Source organism: Mobula hypostoma, chromosome 3 (genome assembly GCF_963921235.1).
Source record: "Mobula hypostoma chromosome 3, sMobHyp1.1, whole genome shotgun sequence".
NCBI classification, from domain to species: domain Eukaryota; kingdom Metazoa; phylum Chordata; class Chondrichthyes; order Myliobatiformes; family Myliobatidae; genus Mobula; species Mobula hypostoma.
The window spans coordinates 149,603,407-149,624,360 of NC_086099.1; the positions used below are offsets into that span (position 1 = coordinate 149,603,407).

General features: G+C 41.9%; 1 protein-coding gene across 2 annotated transcripts in view; it reads right to left on the reverse strand.

Moving 5' to 3' along the window:
• gabbr2 (gamma-aminobutyric acid (GABA) B receptor, 2) overlaps positions 1–20,954 on the reverse strand; it is a 1,071,742-nt gene that overhangs the window by 988,991 nt on the left and 61,797 nt on the right. The gene's annotated exons all lie outside the window — the stretch shown is intronic.

Here is a 20,954-nt window from a genome sequence, read left to right on the forward strand (position 1 = left end):
TTGTGCTTCCAACTAACTGTCCGTGCACAGCAGCCAGGGTGTAGTCTGAGGCATCAGTAGTGATAGCTATAGGTGCGTTGGGAATGGATGCACCTGAAGGGTCGCTTTGAAAGAGCTCCCACGGTGTCGTCGAATGCTCTAGTCACATCTGCTGACCTTGGGATTAGGGGCCCTGCCTTCAAGGACACTATACGAGAGGTGCACAAGTTCAGCAGCTTGATATAAATTTACCACAACTACAAACTCTTGCAGTGCTTTAGTAGTATGGCACAGTGGAAAGTCCATAATAGCGGCGACTTTTGAGGGCAGGTGTGTCCAGCATCTATGGAGACTTGGGTGAGAGTCTGCTGGTGGTTCTGCCAACAGTGCTTATTGATTCAGGGAAAGGAGGAGGAACGATGCACCTCTGCCCAGCTGAGTGTAGATTATCAGCCATTTCAGCAAGGTCCCTATAATTCTTCATGGGTGTATTAGTGAGGGCTGTGCGAATTTAGTCAGGTATTTGCTGCATAGAGATTGTCTTTAAAAATAAAACCAGGTGGTGATTGCCCAGGAGAGACAGCATGTGCTCCATTAGTTCTGAAGGCCAAGAGTCACCCAGGATGGGCAAGGAGAGCAGCTATTTGGCGTGCTCAGACCCAGACTATCTAAAAGTCTAAACGAGTTGTAGCTTCAGACAACTTTTGCTTAGTTATCTTCAATTCCTCTTCATGTGTAATAACCTGAGTTTCCAGGTCTTTAAGTTTTCCCAGAAATGACTTCATTTCATTACTATTCTTTTCCAGTTGGTCTTTAATTGATCCATTCTGATCCTTAATTGAATTTGGTGTCCGAATGATATCTTCAGCCCACGATGGCATTTCAACAGATCTTTCCTTTTGTACCTTTCCTTTCCCATTACCTTTATCACTAGGTTCAGGTAAATTCTTCCCACTTCTTGTAGACATAGACATATTGTTCCCCCTCAAGAATCAGCAAGTAAAAATTTTAAATTCAAAGCTTAAACTGGGGGGAGAGAAAGAAAACTAAGAGCAGCACAAAAATACCGCTACTCCATTTGCAGACAGGGGCAGTCCTCGACTGTCTAGAAGTCTATGATAGATGAGTTTTCGAAGTGACATATTTATCACATGCAGGTGGGTTGTCTAGTAGTCTCACCAGTTCGGATGCAGTGGAATTACTTAGCGATGCTATGACGTAGTAAAGTTTGGTATTGTCCGCAGTGATTTTATGGGTTTCTGCCTGGGCAAACCACACGCTGACGTGCTGCTCCCAAAACTCCAGCAGCTCAAAAGCGACTGGAGTGGTCAAAACGTCACTGAGTAATTCTGGAATCATCCAAAGAGCGTCAGGGTCACCAATGTAGGATTTTGTGTATAAAACTTACTAGAGTCGTTTTATGTGCTTAAAAAAAAGCCACAGCCTTTTCACTCCCATTAAAAACAAACCAAAAGCAGTTACTTTAAACTGATGTCATTACGTCAGACACTATCTCTTAAAGTGAACACAACTCAATAAGTGTTTGTGAATTATGCAGAACAGTTTCTATTATGAACAATGTGTCATCTGCCACCCATTACATTACCATACACCTGTCTGTCTAACTGCTGCCTTTAAGTTGTGCTGCACCTACCTATGGTTCGTCAACTGGTTGTACCATTGTAACATTGTATTACATTTCATCGTTACACAGGTTTAACTGACGTAATATGAACATACTCTCTTCTCACTACTACCATCAGGAAGGAAGTACAGGAGCCTGAAGACCCACACTCAAAAGGTTTAGGAACAGCTTCATCCCCTCTGCCCTCAGATTTCTGAACAGCCCACAAACACTCTCTCCTATTCTGCTTTTGCACTACTTATTGTTATTGTAACTTACCGTGATTTGTTAGGCCCTGTACTGTACGGCTGCCTCAAGTTTCACAATTACTGACAGTGATAAACTTTATCCAGACATCCCACCTCTCCCGGAAGTTCCGGGAGTCTCCCGCATATCGATAGTGGCTCCCTGATGCCCGGAAATTTTATACAATATCCCGGAAATAGATTTTTTTTGAGAAAGGGAGTGAGCATCCTGATTGACCTCTCTTTGAGAGTGGTCCCCAACCAGCGAGGAAACAATATGATTTGGCGATATGAGTCAGCTGCATCTTTCCTCATTCCCTGTCACGCACTGTTGAATTTTAACGCACGCGAGGTCATCAGTGACCCGAGACATGCAAAGGAATGGGTCTGTGACCCATTTGTGAACGTCCCCGGTGAATCATCCATGTCAGCACGGGAAAAAGATCAACTTCTCGAGCTTGCAAATGACGGCGGGCTGAAAAGTGTGTTTGACATAACATCTCTGCCGGCATTCTGGATCAAAGTCAAGGCTTAGTATCCTGAGATAGCCACGAAAGCACTGAAAACGTTGCTACCATTTCCAACATCATATCGCTACGAAGCAGAGTTTTCTGCAATGAATGCAACGAAAGCTAAATTGTGGAACAGACTGGACATAAGGACCCCCTTCGAGTATCACGGTCTCCCATCATCCCTCGATGGGACTGTGTTGTTGCAGGGAAACAAGCCCAGGGCTCCCACTGATTCAACGATATTGGTATGTTGCAATGATTTTATATGTTCATACGAGGAAAATATGCGCTGTGTATTTAATATTCAAACATTACTTAAAATGTTGTGATGCTATTGACTTATAAGTGACTTATAATTCAGTGGTCCCCAACCTCCGAGCCACGAACAGCGGTGGCCGGAACGCACCCAGCACATCTTTAAGAAAAAAGCTGAAATAAATAAGCTAATTAGTTACGTGCCAACCTTTTAGTTTAACCCCTGATTTAAACTAGCTGGCTAGCTGCCAAGGAGCTACACTATTGATGTCGTACATGATGAGGCCAATCTCCCTGTAGACTTGCTTAAAGTTGTAATAGAATAAACATGATAATGTAATAAGTACATATTTTAATGTCACATTTTCTGCATATACCCAACTTGGTTTACAGATTAGACAAAGTCACTAAACAAAGTATTACGTACACCCTTTAGAGGTCGACCGGGGGCGGGAGTGATATGAGGTTGCGGGCAGCGGGGGTGCTACCTCCCTGAAATGAGCTTTTGCAAGGTGGGGTGTCTGCTTTATGTCGATTCTGAACAAACAGTTGTTGCTTTGATGCTTACTTTGTAAGTGAGGTACAGAGATTTGCTACCAGAACCAGCAATACTCTAGCTGGCTGACTGTTTACCAAACTGAACCCACTCTTATGCTTTAATCATTTGCTCTTTCAAAGCTTCAGAAACAGGGTTCTGACTAGGTCGGGGGACCTGCTACAAAAGCATAGTATCTGATTATAATGGAAAGATGATTGTCTCCAAAAATCAGGTATACTGCATCAGTTAAACATCAACTTCCAGTGATGTTGCTTTTTTGCTTGTAACTTAAATTAATAATCTGCTATTTACAATTTAAATACCTTACATTGTTTCTTTCTCAGCAGGTATTGAATGCTTCCAATTTCTGTTTTAGTTCAACTTTGTTTTTCATGTTATAACTGAATTATCATTCCCTTAGTATAAGTACACATTCATACCTGTGCTCACTTCCTGCAGCTGCAATTTATCTACCCAGATCCATTAGCTCTGCTCTGACATCTGTTAAGAGGCATACCGGTTCTTAGGTATGCTTTGAAGAACCTTGATTTGATGATTAAGAACTAGTCACCACTCTCACCCTCCTTCTTAGTCACCCACTCCTATTTAAATGTCAGCTGGAATATATAGATATGTGTGACAATGTGGGCTATGTGGCTGCTTGCTTCTTAAGATAAAGTTGTATTGATTCCTATTACTGACAAAACATTATGAAAAATGCCACTGATTGAAATCCTGCTACTAAACTATTTTAATTAATTTAAATATTTTAGAACTATTGACATAAAACAGATTGAAAGGGAAGTATTAACTAAGAAATGGTGCATTTAAAGGCAGAAGTGCCTTGCAGTTCTTGTATAGGAAAAGGTTATGAGACAGAATTGGCTGCAGGGAAATTATTGGGGGGATAGGACTGATGGAATCCTTTATATCTATCATGCCAGTGTCCAAGAGTAGTGTGAGCTGCCTTAACGACCATCATCCAGTAACACTCACATCTACAGTGATGAGGTACTTTGAGAGGTTGCTTAACTCCTGCCCAAGGACCAAGACCCATTGCAATTTGCCTACCACCACAATAGATCTACAGTGGATGCAACCTCATTGGCTTTTCACATGGCCTTTGATCACCTGGATTATACTAATCCATACACCAGCCTGCAGTGTATTGACTACAGCTCAGCATTTAACACAATCATTCTTAAACTTCTGATCAAAAAGCTCAAAACCTGGGCTTCTCCACCTCCCTCTGCAACTGCATCCTTGATTTCCTCACTGGAAGATCACAATCTGTGTGGATCAGAAAGAACAGCCTTTCCTCACTGATAATCAACACTAGCGCACCTCAAGGATGCGAGCTTAGCTCACTGCTCTACTCTCTCTACACCCATGACTGTCTGGCTAGGCACAGTTCAAACACCATCTATAAATTTGCTGACAACACAACTACTGTTGGCAGAAGTTCAGATGGTGATGAGCGAGACAGATCAGCTGGTTGAGTGCTGTTGCAGCAACAACCTTGCACCCAACATCAGTAAGACCAAAGAATTGATTATGGACTTCAGAAAGGGTAAGACGAGGAACACACATCAGCCCTCGTTGTGGGCTCAGAAGTGGACAGGGTGACCAGTTTCATGTTCCTGTGTGTCAAAAATTTTAAAGATCTATCCAAGGCCCAACATATTGGTTCAGTTACAAAGAAAACATGTCAGCAACTATACTTAATTAGGAGCTTGAGGAGATTTAGCATGTCACCAAAGACTTTAGCAAATTTCTACTGATGTACCATGGAAAGCATTGTAACCAATTGCATCACCATGTAGTATGGGGGAAGGCACTGTACAGGATCAAAATAAGCTGAAGAAAGTTGCAAACTCAGTCAGCTCCACCATCATGAGCACTAGCCTCCCCAACATCCAGGAAATTTTCAAGAAGTGATGTCTCCAGAAGGCAGCATCCATCATTAAGGACCCCCATCACCCAGGACATGGCCTCTTCTCATTGCTACCAACAAGGAGGTGGTACAGGAACCTGAAGACACACACTTAATGCTCCAGTAACAGCTTATTCCCTTCTGCCATCAGATTTTTGATGTACTGCATATATCAAAAGTTTCACGACTTATGCTAGTGATATTAAACCTGATTCTGAATCATTATCAAGACGTAGAACAAGGAAAATTGTTGATCCATTTGCTAAAATAGACTAATACATATTAATAAACTGAAAAATCCCAATTTCTCCAATTCCGGTTCAACTTAGACTAATTAAAAACTAGATTGAAGAAACCTGTTCAGCAACCGCCATCAAACAATAGGGCACACCACTAAAAGTCGGGGGGGGGGGGGGCTAGAATCTTATTTCAATATTTCTCACCAGTAAAATAGTAAATGCAGCTCTTCCAAGTTTTTAAAATCTCTACAAACATCATGATACTGCATAGTACCATGAAAAAAAAATTGCTGGGTTCCCCCATGTACAACCATGTTGTCTCAGGAACAGAGACGCGACGCATGACTGAAAAGATCCAAGTTCAATTCCTCACAGCTGTCAGTATGCAACTGAAACTTCTCCCCAAATGTATAATGCCGTCAGCAGACTTTCAACCTTGAAAGAAGATTTTATAATTGCAGATGGCTACAGTAATAAATCCTGAGGGCAGGAGCATTCCCCAAGGCTTACTAAGAGGGACCTTCAGAAGGTAGCCAGATTGATCTTTTAGAGGAAAGTCCTTTGATAAAATGAACCACAGAAACTTTCTAGGGATATCTACAGGCAATTCACACAAGGGTGCCAGGAATGTTCCCACTAGGGCCAACATTCCTGCACTGCTTGGAAGAAAGATGACCTTATGTTTGGAAGGGAGTACCCATAGCTTAACTCTTCTTTACTATATCTACAACTTTTGCCTTCAACCCCATTCATATTGTCCATACGACGTACTCACTCAATCTCCACTGACACACAAAGCCTTCTACAGCCTCCCAACTTGCTTCCAGCTCCCTTTGCATTCTCTTGTCATGTACCTTAGGTGTTGCCTGTTTCTTTCTCCCTCTCCATGCATTCCTCTACCTCACCACTCCTCTGCATCTCTTTTTGTTCCTTTCGCCCTTTTCCAGTTTCCCCAGCCTCGTATTTACTTTTCACCTCCTCTCCCATCTTTCCCCCTTCCCTGTTATAATTGTCACCCCCTTTCTCTTTATTCATGTTTCTTTTGGCGTTTCCCCTTTGCTCCTCTTATGCCCCTGTCTCTCTGTCACGTTCTTTGCCATTTCCCTTACATCCAGTTGGAACATCGACAGCACTGAAAGCTCAGGTCCTCTGCACGCTGCACTGATGTACCAGCGCTTGACCAAGGACCAAGAACCAAGAACATGCAACAGAAGCATAGGGACTAGCAATGCCAGAGCTGCGCAGCGCAGAGACGAAGATACTGCAGAGACCAGAGACGGAGTCCATTAGGCGAGGTTACAAAGGCTTCTGGAGGAGGGGTCATATTCACTGTGGCAAGGGGCAACAATCAAATATGAAGATTAACTTAATTGATTCAACCAATTAAATTAATCAATATTTCTCAGAATTTCTTCGACGAGCCTTTTCAACTATTTACCTGCTCCCTGCATGCTCCCTCTTTTTTTTCCCTGCCTGTCTGTCACTCAGATACAATTACACTGCCTCTCTAATGCACATTAACAAGTTACTTTTGCCCCCACACTTGTCCCAATACTCACTATTCACCAGAACTCTGTCTCTGTACTAATGCAGACACACACACTCAGAGAGGCCTGACTCTCTGTCTATTTATGGTAGGTACTTGGTAAAGTAATCCATGACTAAATTATTTTGTCAAATAAAACATTACTGATATTCCTTCAGTAACTTCAAAGTGACACGAATAGAACTGTGCCAGTCTTGAGGCTTGCAATCAAGTGTCTGTACATAATCTTAGAATTAGAAGGAATAGACCATTCAAACCAATATGCCTGTGTCATTCACTAAGATCCTGGATGATATTTACCTCATGGACACTTTCATAAGACATAGGAGAAGAATTAGGCCATTCAGCCTATTGCGTCCACTCTGCCATTTCATCATGCCTGAATTATTATCCCTCTCAACCCTATTTTCCTGCTTTCTCCTGATAGCCTTTGATGTCCTTACTAATCAAGAGCCCATAAACCTCCATTTTAAATACACCCAAGGACTTTGTCTCCACAGCTGCCTGTGACAATGACTTCCACACCCTGGCTAAAGAAATTTCTCATCTCTGTTCTAAACAGACGTCTGAGGTTGTGCTGTCTGATCCTAGTCTGCCCCACGATAGGAAACATCCTCTCCACATTCACTCTGTCTAGGCATTTTAATATTCGCTAGATTTCAATAAGATCCACCCCCATTCTTCAAACTCCAATGAATACAGGTCCACAGCCATCAAATGCTCCTTGTACTTACCCTATATCCCTTAATTCCAATAAGATTCCAAAAACATCATTTTGAGGCACACTTTGATTCAACAGTCACAGCCAGGAGAAATGTGACAAATATGTAAAAATCAGCCAATACTGGAGATCCAGCGCAACAAACACAAAATGCAGGAGTGACTCCCCAGGCCAGGCACCACTATGGAATAGAGTAATCAGCCGACATTTCAGGTCAAGACCCTTTTCCTAGGAGAAACATTAACCCAGCATCAACAACTGTATGCTCCAATGAGAACGTTGGTCAAATGGATTAGGACCTGAAGCGTCAGCAGTTTTCCTCCTCTCAGCTACAGTTTCCAGAATTTTCTGTTTTGTTCCCTCCCGGAATACAAACCTAGTCTGCTTGACCTCAACTCAGAGGAAAAGCACCAATCTCAGGAGTCAATCTGCTAAACTTTCATTGCACTCTCCTATTCATATGCATCTTTTGGTGAAGGGATAAGACTTGTAGATCATATTCTAGATGTGGTCTCATCTGGGTCTTGTATAGTTTCAATAAGGCAGCTTTCCTTTTGCACTCAAATCTTACAATAAAGACCAAAAACTGCTTTCTTAATTTCATGCTGTACCTACATGTTAACTTCCAAAGACTTGTGTAGCAACACTATTTAAATTAATCACTATTTAAAAATAACAGACCGCTTTATTTTATTTCTAGGTAGGTGACCTCAGATTTTCTAATATTATAGCCCATCTGCTGTGTCCATTCACTTAATCTGACTCTATCCCCCAAAAGTTTCACTTTATCCTCGTTGCACCTCACACTGCCACCCAGTTTTGTACCTTTGATAGTCAGAGGTGATCTATGGTTTCATCGCTAAAAAAAAAGCGTAACCTTGCCCATAAAGACTTTGCAAAGTGTCACTTAGAAGATACTGTAAAAAATGTGGATGAAGTTCTTGCAGTCGAAGAGACTAAAGTGGAACTTTCTGGCCTCAACACTAAGCAGTACGTGTGGTGTAAATCTAATACTGCACATTGGCCACCTAATACCATCATGGTGGAGGGAGCATCATGCTATGGGGATGCTTTTCAGCAGCAGGGACTGGAAATCTGGTCAGGATTGATAGGAGGATGAATGCTGCTAGATACACAGAGATCCTGGATAAAAACCTGCTAGACTCTGCCAGAAAGATTAAATTAGGGAGGAAGTTTGTCTTTCAGTGGGACAACAACCAAAGCACACTGTCAGAACAATAATGGAGTGGCTTCAAATGAAGAATATTGATGTCCTTGAATGATCCAGTCAAAGTCCAGACCTTAATTCGGTTGAACACCTCTGGCAAGACCTCAAGATTGCTGTCCACTACCACTCTCCAACTAACCTGGTACGGCTTAAGCAGTTTTGCAAGTAGGAATGGGAAAATCTAAGAGAGACTTATTCAAAAAGACTACTGGCTGGAATAGTTGCAAGAGGTAGTTCAACTCAGTAAAGAGTCCTGAGTCCTTTTACAAGGCACTGTACATCAACACATACAGTAAAACACTTTGTTTGTGGTAATGACCAGCACATCTGAAGATGTATAGGGGAAGACCACAAATGAGGGATGTCTGGTGTTTAAGTATGATACTTTATGTCTCAACATTGCTACATGACCAACCACCATACATTTCTTTTAATCATCAGGACCTTCTCAAAGAGGTAGTGAAAGAAGCTTCCTTTGCAGCCTGTTGACCCAGGTGAGTCAATGCAGGCACCTGTAGAACAGGGGAATATGCCAGGAGAGTTTGCTGCAGTCAAAGTGCATGCCATTGCACCAGTCATTATACTGTTACTGTCGAAGAGCAGCTCAGAGACTAGCACCATAAGGAAAGGGACTATATTAGACACAGCTAGCATGACCAGACTGCAGAGAGGGAGCTGAGCCCATAAAGTAGTACTGACCCGAAAGGCTGGGCAGAGTTTACTGCTTGGAAGAAGCTCTTAAATGCTTGAGTAGTCTTGAACTGATTACCCTAGCTCTGAAAGATGGGAGAAGCATGGAGAAGTCCATTCCTGCCTGTTCTCCAGAGCTGCTGCAGAGCAAACCAATCAGCACCAAGGGGCACAGCCTCTGGTAGCTGGACCACAGCCAAGGGAGAAGAACTGTCATCTCATAGGGTTACTACGATGACAGGGTACCAGAACTAAGGGCACTTATTGGCAAGTAGATTCTGATCCACTGTTTCAATTTTATTTGCAACCCAGCATTTTGTCTCTCGAAAACAGGGTTCACTTGGGGTCCACAGACCCTTTGCTTAACGGTATTGGTCCATGGCCTAAAAAAGGCTGGGAACCCCAGCTGTAAAATATCACTGATGAATCTGTACCATTTATGTTGAATGAAGTCATAGTTGCAAGCCCATTCTCCTGTGACGATTGTTCCTCTCACAAAAAAGGGGTCAGTCAGCTCAACTGCACAAGGATAATCTAAGGAGAATGTGGCATCTTACTAAACTTGCTCATGACATGACTTCATCTTAGCTGTAGTGGACTCATGAAGATTGTTCAAAGGCTTATATTTGACCTAGTGTAGGTCTGTATAAACCTATAGAGAGTCTATAGAGAGTGATGGGCAGCAGAATGGCTCACATAGCAGAGCCACTGCATCATGAAGTCAGAGACATAGTTCAATCCTTACCCTGGGTGCTCTTGCATAAAATTTGCACATCCTCTTTGTGACCACGTAGGTTTCCTCCTGCCATCCACACATGTACAAACATATAAAGATGTACTTGATAGGAAACGAGTTGACCATTGTAAATTACCCCAAGTGTGTTGTTACGTTGTAAAATCTGGAAGGAATTAATGAGAATGTGGGGAGAATAAAAATGTTGATTTACGTAGGGTTAGTGTCAATGGATGGTTGACAGTTGGCATGGACTCAGTACGCCTAAAACTAGGCCCATTTCAGTGCTCTCTCTCTCTCTCTCTCAATAACTCTATGATGTTATGAGGAGTCCAAGTCCATAACAGCTAGAAGCCAACAGACCTGTAACGCCTCCGGAAATGTGAAAATAATCTCAATATTGTCATGTCACTAAAATGTGAAGCATCAGAGGGGCAGTTAGTGCACCGTGCCTTTATTTGAATAAGATCTACCATTCAGAAGTCACCGTAGGGAGAAGGATATCAGAAGGAGAGATAGGTATAAATGCTTGAAGCACATCCTTTTATGCAGCTCTAATGTTATGTTTTTTTCACAGAGACTTCACAGGAACAGTCAGACTCAACATGACTGTCAAGCTGCAATCTTCTGCTGCAATTGCACAAACCGACATATGGAATAAGATGCAAGGGATAAGATCAAGGGGTGGTGGCTATCTCACACAGGTTTAGCAATGCCAACCAAGAACAAATTTCATTCCCACAGTTTTTTTCCCCTGGAATGAATTAATAGATAACAATTAGTGCCTAGAAATCAACATTGACCTCTCATCTGCTTCCATGGTTCATTTACTTTATTTCGACTTGGCATACTACCAAAGTTTCACCAAATGATTAATCCTTACACTAAAAATACTGCTTACAGGAACATTAAGCAAAATATTAAACCTTTGCCTTTAAATAAATTCTAGCCTAACATTCCAAAAACGATATTTAAATCTCATTGCTTCAATTTGAAACAACACAAGTTCATGTGATCATGGTGGGGAGCCCTCCACAAAAGGGAGGCGGTGCTACAGTACTTGAGCTGCAGATTCTCTACATGATTCTCCTTAATAGCACACGTATAATTTATCAATTTACTGGAAATCAGATTGATCCTGCTGTTTCCTTCCTATTGTCTTTTTGCCTTTTTTGTTAAAGTTCAATTAGATAAAGGAAGAGAAAGGGGAATACTGTTAACGTAGGATGAGCATTTTCAGGTAAATGGATCCGTTTATTAGTAAATAATAAAAATACCAGGAACCAATGTCAGAATTCCAAGGCTTTGAGTTACACGAACTGCATTGCCTCGTCATGATGGCACAGGATGGTAAACTGTGACCACATTTTGAAAAATGGGATAGCGGATAAGTTTTGTAACTTCAGAAACTATGCACAAGGAAAATATGGGAGCCGGGATTATTGTTTTTTATCGTTTCTTTTCTTTAGTGACATGTTCACAAATGACATGGAGAAGTAATGACGTATGCCATTCACATACTCTTACATATAACCCGTAATGAATAATCTAAACAAAGAATACTTAATCGAACACTTTTCTCATATATTACTGAAATATTGAACACTACACTTCTCCCTGCTTAGCTATAAACTCCAACTCAATAACATACTGCTCTATACTCTCACATACACATACATTTTATATATACTATACAACTACTACATTGCCATCCACAGCATTGTAAATTTTAAATTGTCCCATTCAGGCCTAAAGATTTAATTGCTGTGGAGTATTTCTATCTCTCATGGGATAACATCTTTCCTGACAACGGAGTTCATTCTGCATGACAGGTGAGACTTGTGGCTGAAAACAATCTCAGGTTCTGGGGCCTCCTTCAGGTGTTGACTCTGATACTGCAGCTCTGGACACCGTTCTTCTCTAAGATTTGACTTTGCTCTCCTCAACCTATCAATGTGTCATCTTAAGTCTGTGTAGGAGAGTGGTCCAGTTCTGCCCTTAAGCTTTCCAAGAACTCACTTTTAATCATCTTTATCATTGCTCTCCAAGACTGCTTGTCCAGAGTGAAACATTGAACCTCTTTGTTTGAGGAGCTCTCAATTTGCCTCAGCTGTTTGTCTTGCATACTCCTTCTGAGATTGGATTTGAGGAGATCCATACGTGAGCACAAGGGACGACCCAGGAACAGCATAGCTGATGTGTTCCTGGTTGTGGACTTAACGGCATTTTGATATGCAATGAGGAAGTTGGTGAACTTCTGATTGATAGTCAGGGTAATGTGTTCTGCTGACATTGCTCACAGTACATTCTTTAGACTCTGACCCTTCCACCAAGCCATTTGTAACTGGGTGACGGTGCAGAACCATTAATTTTCCAGGAATGACTGGAACTGTTCCACAACAAACTGTGCTCCATTGTCGCTGACTGAGTGCTCTGGAACACCAGTCCTTAAGAAGAGCTTCTCAACACATCTACAGAGTGTGAGATTGCAGTGGAGGCTATTGGGAACACTACTGGCCACTTTGTAGCTGCATCCACTACTACCAAGAAATTTGTGCCCAAGAATGGTCTGGTAAAATAGTCATAGTCATAGTCATAGTCATACTTTATTGATCCCAGGGGAAATTGGTTTTCGTTACAATTGCACCATAAATTATAAATAGTAATAAAACCATAAATAGTTAAATAGTACTATGTAAATATGTAAATTAAGAAGAAGAAGAAGAAGAATATCTTTATTGTCATTGTTGTGGAGCAATGAAACACAGTTTAGCAGCTCAACGTTTTGCAGCATGACAAAAAAAAATATATAAAATAAACTCTAAAACCTCAGGAGTGCAGTCCAAAATTAATAATATATGGATGGAGGGGTAGGACTATTGCACACCTGCCATTCCTGGAAGTGTGATGCATTTAGCTGCCGCCGTCTTAGGAGGGGGGCAGGAGGGGGAAGGGGGTGTTATACATTTCACAGCTTGTGGGTAGAAGCTGTTAAGGAGTCTCTTTGTTTTCATCCTTAATGCTCTGTATCTCCTCCCAGAAGGTAGAGGGGAAAACAGGTGATGTCCAGGATGAGTGGGATCCTTTGAAATACAAGAAGCCTTCTTTTGAAGTCTGCCAGTATAAATGTCTCTGAGGGAGGGTAATGTTGTGCCAATAACCCGCTCTGCTACCCTCACCACCCACTGCAAGTCCTTCCTGTTCTGTTCTGTGCAGCTGGCAAACCGCACTGCACAGCAATACGTCAGGAGGCTCTCTATAGTTGTCCGATAGAAGTTGATGAGGGAGGTGATGAGGGAGAAGAGCGTGCTTTAGCTTCCTTAGGAAGTAGAGCCTCTGTTGGGCCTTCCCCACCTGATAAGAGATATGGGCAGTCCAGGTGCCAGGAAATAAGTCCAGGACCAGCCTATTGGCTCAGGGTGTCTGACCCTCCAAGGGAGGAGTTGTAAAGTTTGATGGCCACAGGCAGGAATGACTTCCTATGACGCTGTGTTGCATCTGTACAAATCCATACAAATGCTCTGCCAGGGCAATGCAAGCCATTCCCAGGGATGGAGAGGTGCTGCTCTTGGCATCTTCTGTATGTTTTGGCATCTCGAACAGTCCATAGTGAGCTGCTCGATCTGCTAATCAATCTCAGGCCACTAGACAAAACTTCGAGCAATGCTTTCATAAAGGCAGTATGAAGTTGACCACTCGGAAGGCTAATGACAAATTTCAGTTTCCAAACCCAGATGCTCTGCAAAAAAGTTCAATAACATTGTAAACCTGATTAAGATTACTGAATGCTTTCTCCAAATACCTTTTCCCTCCAGTAGCTCCACCAGCCTCAAACACTGAAAGCACAATTCCCTTCATTTACCCAACAATAATCCCTATCACAATACATTTATACCCCAACATTGACTTGCTGCACCGCATTTCATACATTTAGTTTTATTGCAAGTCAGACACCTATACTGTATCTGCCATCTGTTTAACTGTGACAACCACATCATCCAAACACTTTGTGCATGTCTCTCAACACACTGTTCTTGCAAGATGATGCTTCATGAAAACAGCAGCTCATAACTAGCAAGGAAACAATACAAGAGCTTACACAAAATATTATCTGTAATTGGATCTAGGATATCCTACTCCAGTTCCATTCTTGCTACATCCAAGATGACAGCACCCCCCTAACCCATTCCACCTTCTTGCATCACAACTTCCCTCCTGAATTACAAGATAAAAATACAAGTATGCACTTGTTACTATCTGTGCTTTCTCTATAATCCTTCTTGCCCCTTTCTCCTCTCAGATAGCCAGACATGCAACTGCTCTGGCAATGATGTGAGAGCCAAGAGAGAATGAAGATGAAGGCAGACTGTCCATCAAGTTAACACTTGCGGTTGACAGCTCAGATACTTACACCCTTTTGAAATTAGAAGAAGGTTTGAGCTGTAGATGGTAAGCTGGCAGCCTGAACAGTTCACAGCCAGGGCATGAGGAAATGCAAACTTCCCAGTTGGTGAGATGGACACAAATTCTGTAGTTGTAGACTCGCATACACACCTCAAAAGAAACAGCCAATATAAAACTGAAAATTAAAACAGTACACACTGAAGATCCAAAATAAAAGCAGGAAATGAAAACGCTCAGCATGCCAGCCCCTAACCTGCTAAGTATAGAAAATGACTGTTGGGTTTGTATTTTAGGTAAAAAAAAATTAAATCTTGTTCAATTCCATTTTGTTTCCTCTTTCCCAGTTCTGAAAACAGATCTTTGACCCAAACTATAATTCTGTTTCTCTCTCCACAGATGCTACCCGACCTGTTGAAAGTTTCCAGCATTTCCTGTTAAGATCACACTCCAGAAATGCGAATACAAAATCCGGGCCAAAACTTCAGTATGGGAACTAAAGAAAGTGCTTTCTTTCAGATCCATTGAACTTCTCAGGTGGGTGCACAGCCTCCCTGGTACAATCCCAGACATAGATTACCCATGATTATGAGATCGCTGCTTGAGGGTTTTGCTGTCTACAAATTGACTATCATGTTTCTCCACATGACACCAGTTACTACACTTCAGATGTACTGAATTAATCTTAAATTAATGAGTTCTTAAATTATCTTAAGAAATGTTTACCGTTCAGAAGAGATGGTGATGGTTAAGAAAGTGGAGAGAATTTAAAAAAGTGGTATTAACGTAGGGCAACTGGATGGTTGATGGTTGGTGTGGTTTCAATGGACTAAAGGGCCTATTTTTATAAAGTCCATTTCACTATGACTTTAAAATTTTGACAATGGAACAATGCTCTGAAATGTAAGAATCAGAGCAATGAATCATAGTTATAACGCCACTGAATATCAAATAGCAGCAGTTTTGAATGCTTGCAGCTGATGTGAGAAGGAAGCATGAACGAAGGTACTATCATATAATAACTTTGCACAATTAATATAAACCTGCCCTGAACATGTATTATCAAAATCAATACAACCCAAATCAATCACAGCCCAGAAATGGCCAACCTTCTAATTACCTGCTATTATTTATTTCTTTATACTTCTAATTAATAAATTATGAGTATGGTGATGCAGCACAAGTTCAAATCACAGCAGTATTTTTATCACATTTTATACAGTACTTAAATTGAATCCAAAAGTACAATCATCTCTGCAGTAAAAGGAAAAAAAAATTCTCATGGTAATGCAGTGAAGTCACATCAGAATAGTCATTGGTATTAGTTTCTTAAAAAAAGGAACAAAAATTAAATGACAGAATTTCTACCCTATATCGGAACCAACAAAATCATTCTTCTGAAGTCCAAATAATATTCAAACAGAACAACTCAAGAACAGACCCTTAGGCCCAGGATGTCTGTGTTACACACAATGCTAAATTGTACTAATATTATCTGCCTGAACATGATTCATATCCCTCTATATTGAGCCTGCTGAAATGCCTCCTAAATGTCATTATAGCATCTGCATCCACTGCTCTCCTGTTAGCACCCACCAGGCACCTATCATTCTCAGTGCAAAAATACTTGTCCTGTACTTATCCTTTCAACTTTCCCCCCTCTTGCCTTAAAGCTATTGCCTCGGGTATTTGACTTTTCCATATTGGCGAAAAGACTCTGACTACCTATTCTAGGTTTCTCATCATTCTACCTACTGCTCACAGGTAACCTCTCAGCCTCTAACATTCCAGAGAAAGCTATCAAAGTAGATCCTTCTTAGCTTATTCTCTCCAATCCAGACAACATACAGGAGAACCTCTTCTGCGTCCTTTCTAAAGTCTCTACATCCTTCCTAGTGTCGTAAAATTGGTCAATTATTGTCACATGTACTGAGATAGTGAAAAATTAGTCTTGCAAATTGTTCATACAGATCAATTCAGTAAACAGTGCATTGAGGTAATACAAAATAAAATAATAACAATATGCAGAATGAAGTATTACAGCTAAACTGCACTGCAGGTAGACAATTAATTGCAATGCAATGATGTTGTAGCTTGTGAAGTCAAGAGTCCATCTTATTGTTCTGTTTAATAGTTGTATAACTGTGGGATGGAAGCTGTCCTTGAGTCTGCTGTTACATGTTCTCAGACTTTCCTATCTTCTGCTCAAGGGGAGGGGTGAGAAGAAAGAATGTTTGGGATGGGTAGAGGTCTTTGATCATGTTGCCCTTTTTATCAAAGCAGTGAGAAGTGTTGATAGAGCCCATGGCGCAGAAGCTAGTTTCCATGATGTGCTGAGCTGTGTCCATAACGCTCTGCAGTTTCTTATGATCACATGCAGAGTAGTTGCCGTCCCAAGTTGGTACACATTCAGGCAGGATGCTTTCCATGGAGCTTTGAATAAAATTGGTGAGGGTCAACAGGGACATGCCAAATTTGCTTAGCCTCCTGAGGAAGGTGGTGGCATTCAGGAATATTTTTGGCCATGGCATCTACATGGTTAGACCAGGACTGGCTATTGGTGATTTTCACTCCTAGGAACTTGAAGGTCTCAACCTCAATGCTGTTGATGTAGACAGGAGCATTTCTTCCTGAAATCAATGTCCATCTCTTTTGTTTTGCTAACATTGGGGCGGGGGGGGGGGGGTTGTTGTGATGACACCATGTCACTAAGCTCTTTATCTCTTTCCTGTACTCCCATTTATTGTTATTTGAGAGATGGCACACCATGGTGGTATCTGAAAATTTGTGAATGGACTGACTGTGCAGTTGTCAGTGTTCAAGGAGTGGAAGGCAAAGCTGAGGATGCAATATTTTGGGAGCATCGGTGTTGAGCACAATTGTAGCAGGTGTTACTGCCCACCTTTAATGATTGTGGTCCATTGGTGAGGAAGTCAAGGATCCAGTTGCAAAGGGAGTTTTGGAACTGAGTCCCAGGTTTGGAAGTTTGTAGATGATCTTGATTGGAACTATACCTTTCCAGGTGGAGTGAGTCCCAGGTTTGGAAGTTCGTAGATGATTTTGCTTGGAACTATACCCTTGCAGGTGGAGCTGTTTGCTTGGAACTAGTATTGAAGGTGGAGCTGTAATCAATAATCAACAGTCTAACACAAATGTCTTTCCTGCCCAGGTGCTACAGAGATGAGTGTAGGGCCAGGGAGATGGTATCTGCCATAGACCTGGTTTGGCAGTAGGAAAATGGCAGTGAATTGAGGTTGTCTGAACAAATAGAGATAATGTATGCTTTCACTATCCCCTTGAAGCACTCCATAGTGGTGGATTTTAGAGCCACTGGGCAGTAGTTGCTCAGACATGTTTCCTTGTTTTTCTTGGGTACCTGGATGAAAGTAGTCTTCTGAAAGCAAATGAGAACCTCAGATTGAAGCAAGGATGGGTTAAAAGTGTCTGCATGTCTGCCAGCTTATCCGCTTAGGATCTAAGGGCACAGCCAGGGATAACATCAGGACCAGGCATATTCTGCAGGTTCATTCTCCAGAACATTGGTCTTCTGTCTGCAATAGTGACTGTGAAGTGGAGACTGTTGAGGTGAGTAGTGACAATCCAACCCCCTCTGTTCAAAACATGCAGAGAGTAGGATAAGCTCATTGGGAAATGATTCAGCTGGACTTTGTTCTCTAGCCCATTAGAGCATGTTAGAACTGCCCCAACTGACAGCTGGTTTTGTGATTCAGTTCAACTCTGAGAGCCTTTCAGAGTTCATACTTATTTCTTGTATAGGTCAAGGTTAGCAGGTTTGATCACCACAGTCGTAGATGTTAGCAGGGAGAGGATTAATCAGATCACACTTGGAGTATTATGAGCAGTTTTGGGCTCCTTATCCAAGAAAGGATGCGCTGGCATTGGGAGTAGTACAGTGGAGGTTCACAAGAATAATCCTGGGAATGATAGGGTTAACATTTGAGGGACTGGTTGATGGCTCTGGGCCTGTATTTGCTGAAGAGTAGAAGAATGAGGGGATATCTTATTAGAACCTATTGAATATTGCAAGTCCGAGATAAAGAGGATGTTTCCTACAGTAAACGAGCCTAACACCAGAGGACAGAGCTTCAGAGCAGAAGAATGTCCCTTTAAAACAGAGATGGTGGTGAATCTGTGGAATACATTGCCATAGTCTGCTGTGAAAGCCAAGTGACAAGTTCAGAGTAAATGTTATTATCAAAGTATGTTTATGTCACCTTGAGATTAATTTACTTGTGGGCTATACTCAGCAAATCTATAGAATAGTAACTATGACAGGATCGATAAAAGATCAACCAAACTGCAGAAGTCAACAAACTGCGCAAATCCAAATGTAAATAAATAACAAGAACATATGATAATGAGATAAAGTCCTTAAAAGGAAGATCTTTGGGTATAATTAAAGCTGAATTCCATAGGTTTTTAATTAGGAAGGGTGTCAAAGGTTAAGTGAAAGCGGCAGAATAATAGGGAGAGAAATAGTAAATCAGCCATTTTGCAATGGAGAAGCAGATTTGATGGATCAAATAGCCCAATTGTTGTCCTACGTCTTATTGTCTCGGAACTCCCCATTCATTGAATTGTCTGCTTCGGTGCACAATTCTCAGTACACTTACAGACAACGTCCGTGGCTGTGGTGACATACACATCTAGAATGGCAGCTGAGTCTTTGAACAGAGACCAACGTACTGTCTCAAGGTTGTCACATAGACACTCGTTCGTTTCCTCAGACTGCACTAGACAGTTTTCTGCACTCGACTCCGCACATTTTAACTTCTGTATATAGACAGGGAGAAGGACCACAGCTTGGGGTTCTGATTGGCCAAACTGTGGGTTAGGGAGGAGTGGCGAGGTCGGCATTCTTGATGGTAGCTGCTCAAGAACGTGAGGCCCCTGGTGGGGCAGGAGACATGCTGGTAGCATTTTGGTAGAACACTCTTGGCATTGGCCTTGTTGAAGTCACCAGCAATAGAAATATAGAAACATAGAAAACCTACAGCACAATACAGGCCCTTCAGCCCACAATGCTGTGCCAAACATGTACTTACTTTAGAAATTACCTAGGGTTACACATAGCTCTCTATTTTTCTAAATTCCATGTACCTAAGAGTCTCTTAAAAGGCCCCATCATATCCGTATCTGCCTCCACCACCGTCGCCGGCAGCCCATTCCACACACTCACCACCCTCTGCGTAAAAAAACTTACCCCTGACATCTCCTCTCTCCAAGCACCTTAAAACTGTGTCCTCTCGCGCTAGCCATTTCAGCCCTGGGAAAAAGCCTCTGACTATCCACATGATTAATGCCTCTCGTCATCTTCTACACCTCTCATCTTCCGTCGCTCCAAGGAGAAAAGGACAATTCATTCAACCTATTCTCATAGGGCATGCTCCCCTATCCAGGCAACATCTTTGTGAATCTCCTCTGCACCCTTTCTATAGTTTCCACATGCTTCCTGTGGAAAGCACGGTGACTGGAACTGAGCACAGTACTCCAAGTGGGGTCTGACCAGGGCCCAATATAGCTGCAACATTACTTCTCAGCTCTTAAACTCAATCTCATGGTTGATGAAGGCCAATGCACCGTAAGCCTTCTTAACCACATAGTCAACCTGCGCAGCAGCCTTTAGTATCCTATGGACTCGGACCCCAAGATCCCTCTGATCATCCACACTGCCAAGAGACTTACCATTAATACTATATTCTGCCATCACATTTGACCTACCAAAATGAACCACCTCACACTTAACTGGGTTGAACTCCATCTGCCACTTCTCAGCCCAGTTTTGCATCCTATCAATGTCCAGCTGTAATCTCTGACAACCCTCCACACGATCCACAACACCTCCAACCTTTGTGTCATCAGCAAATTTACTAACCCATCCCTCCACTTCCTCATCCAAGTCATTTATAAAACTCACAAAGAGAAAGTGTCCCAGAACAGATCCCTGAGGCACACCACTGGTCACCAACCTCCCTGCAGAATATGACCCATCTACAACCACTCTTTGCCTTCTGTGGGCAAACCAATTCAGGACCCACAAAGCAATATCCCCTTGGATCCCATGCCTCCTTAATTTCTCAATAACCCTTCATGGGGTACCTTATCAAATGCTTTGCTGAAATCCATGTACACTACATCTACTGCTCTACCTTCATCAATGTTCAGTCACATCATCAAAAAATTCAATCAGGCTCATAAGGTTATGACCTGCCTTTGACAAAGCCATGCTGACTATTCCTAATCATATTATGCCTCTCCAAATGTTCATAAATCCTGCCTTTCAGGATCT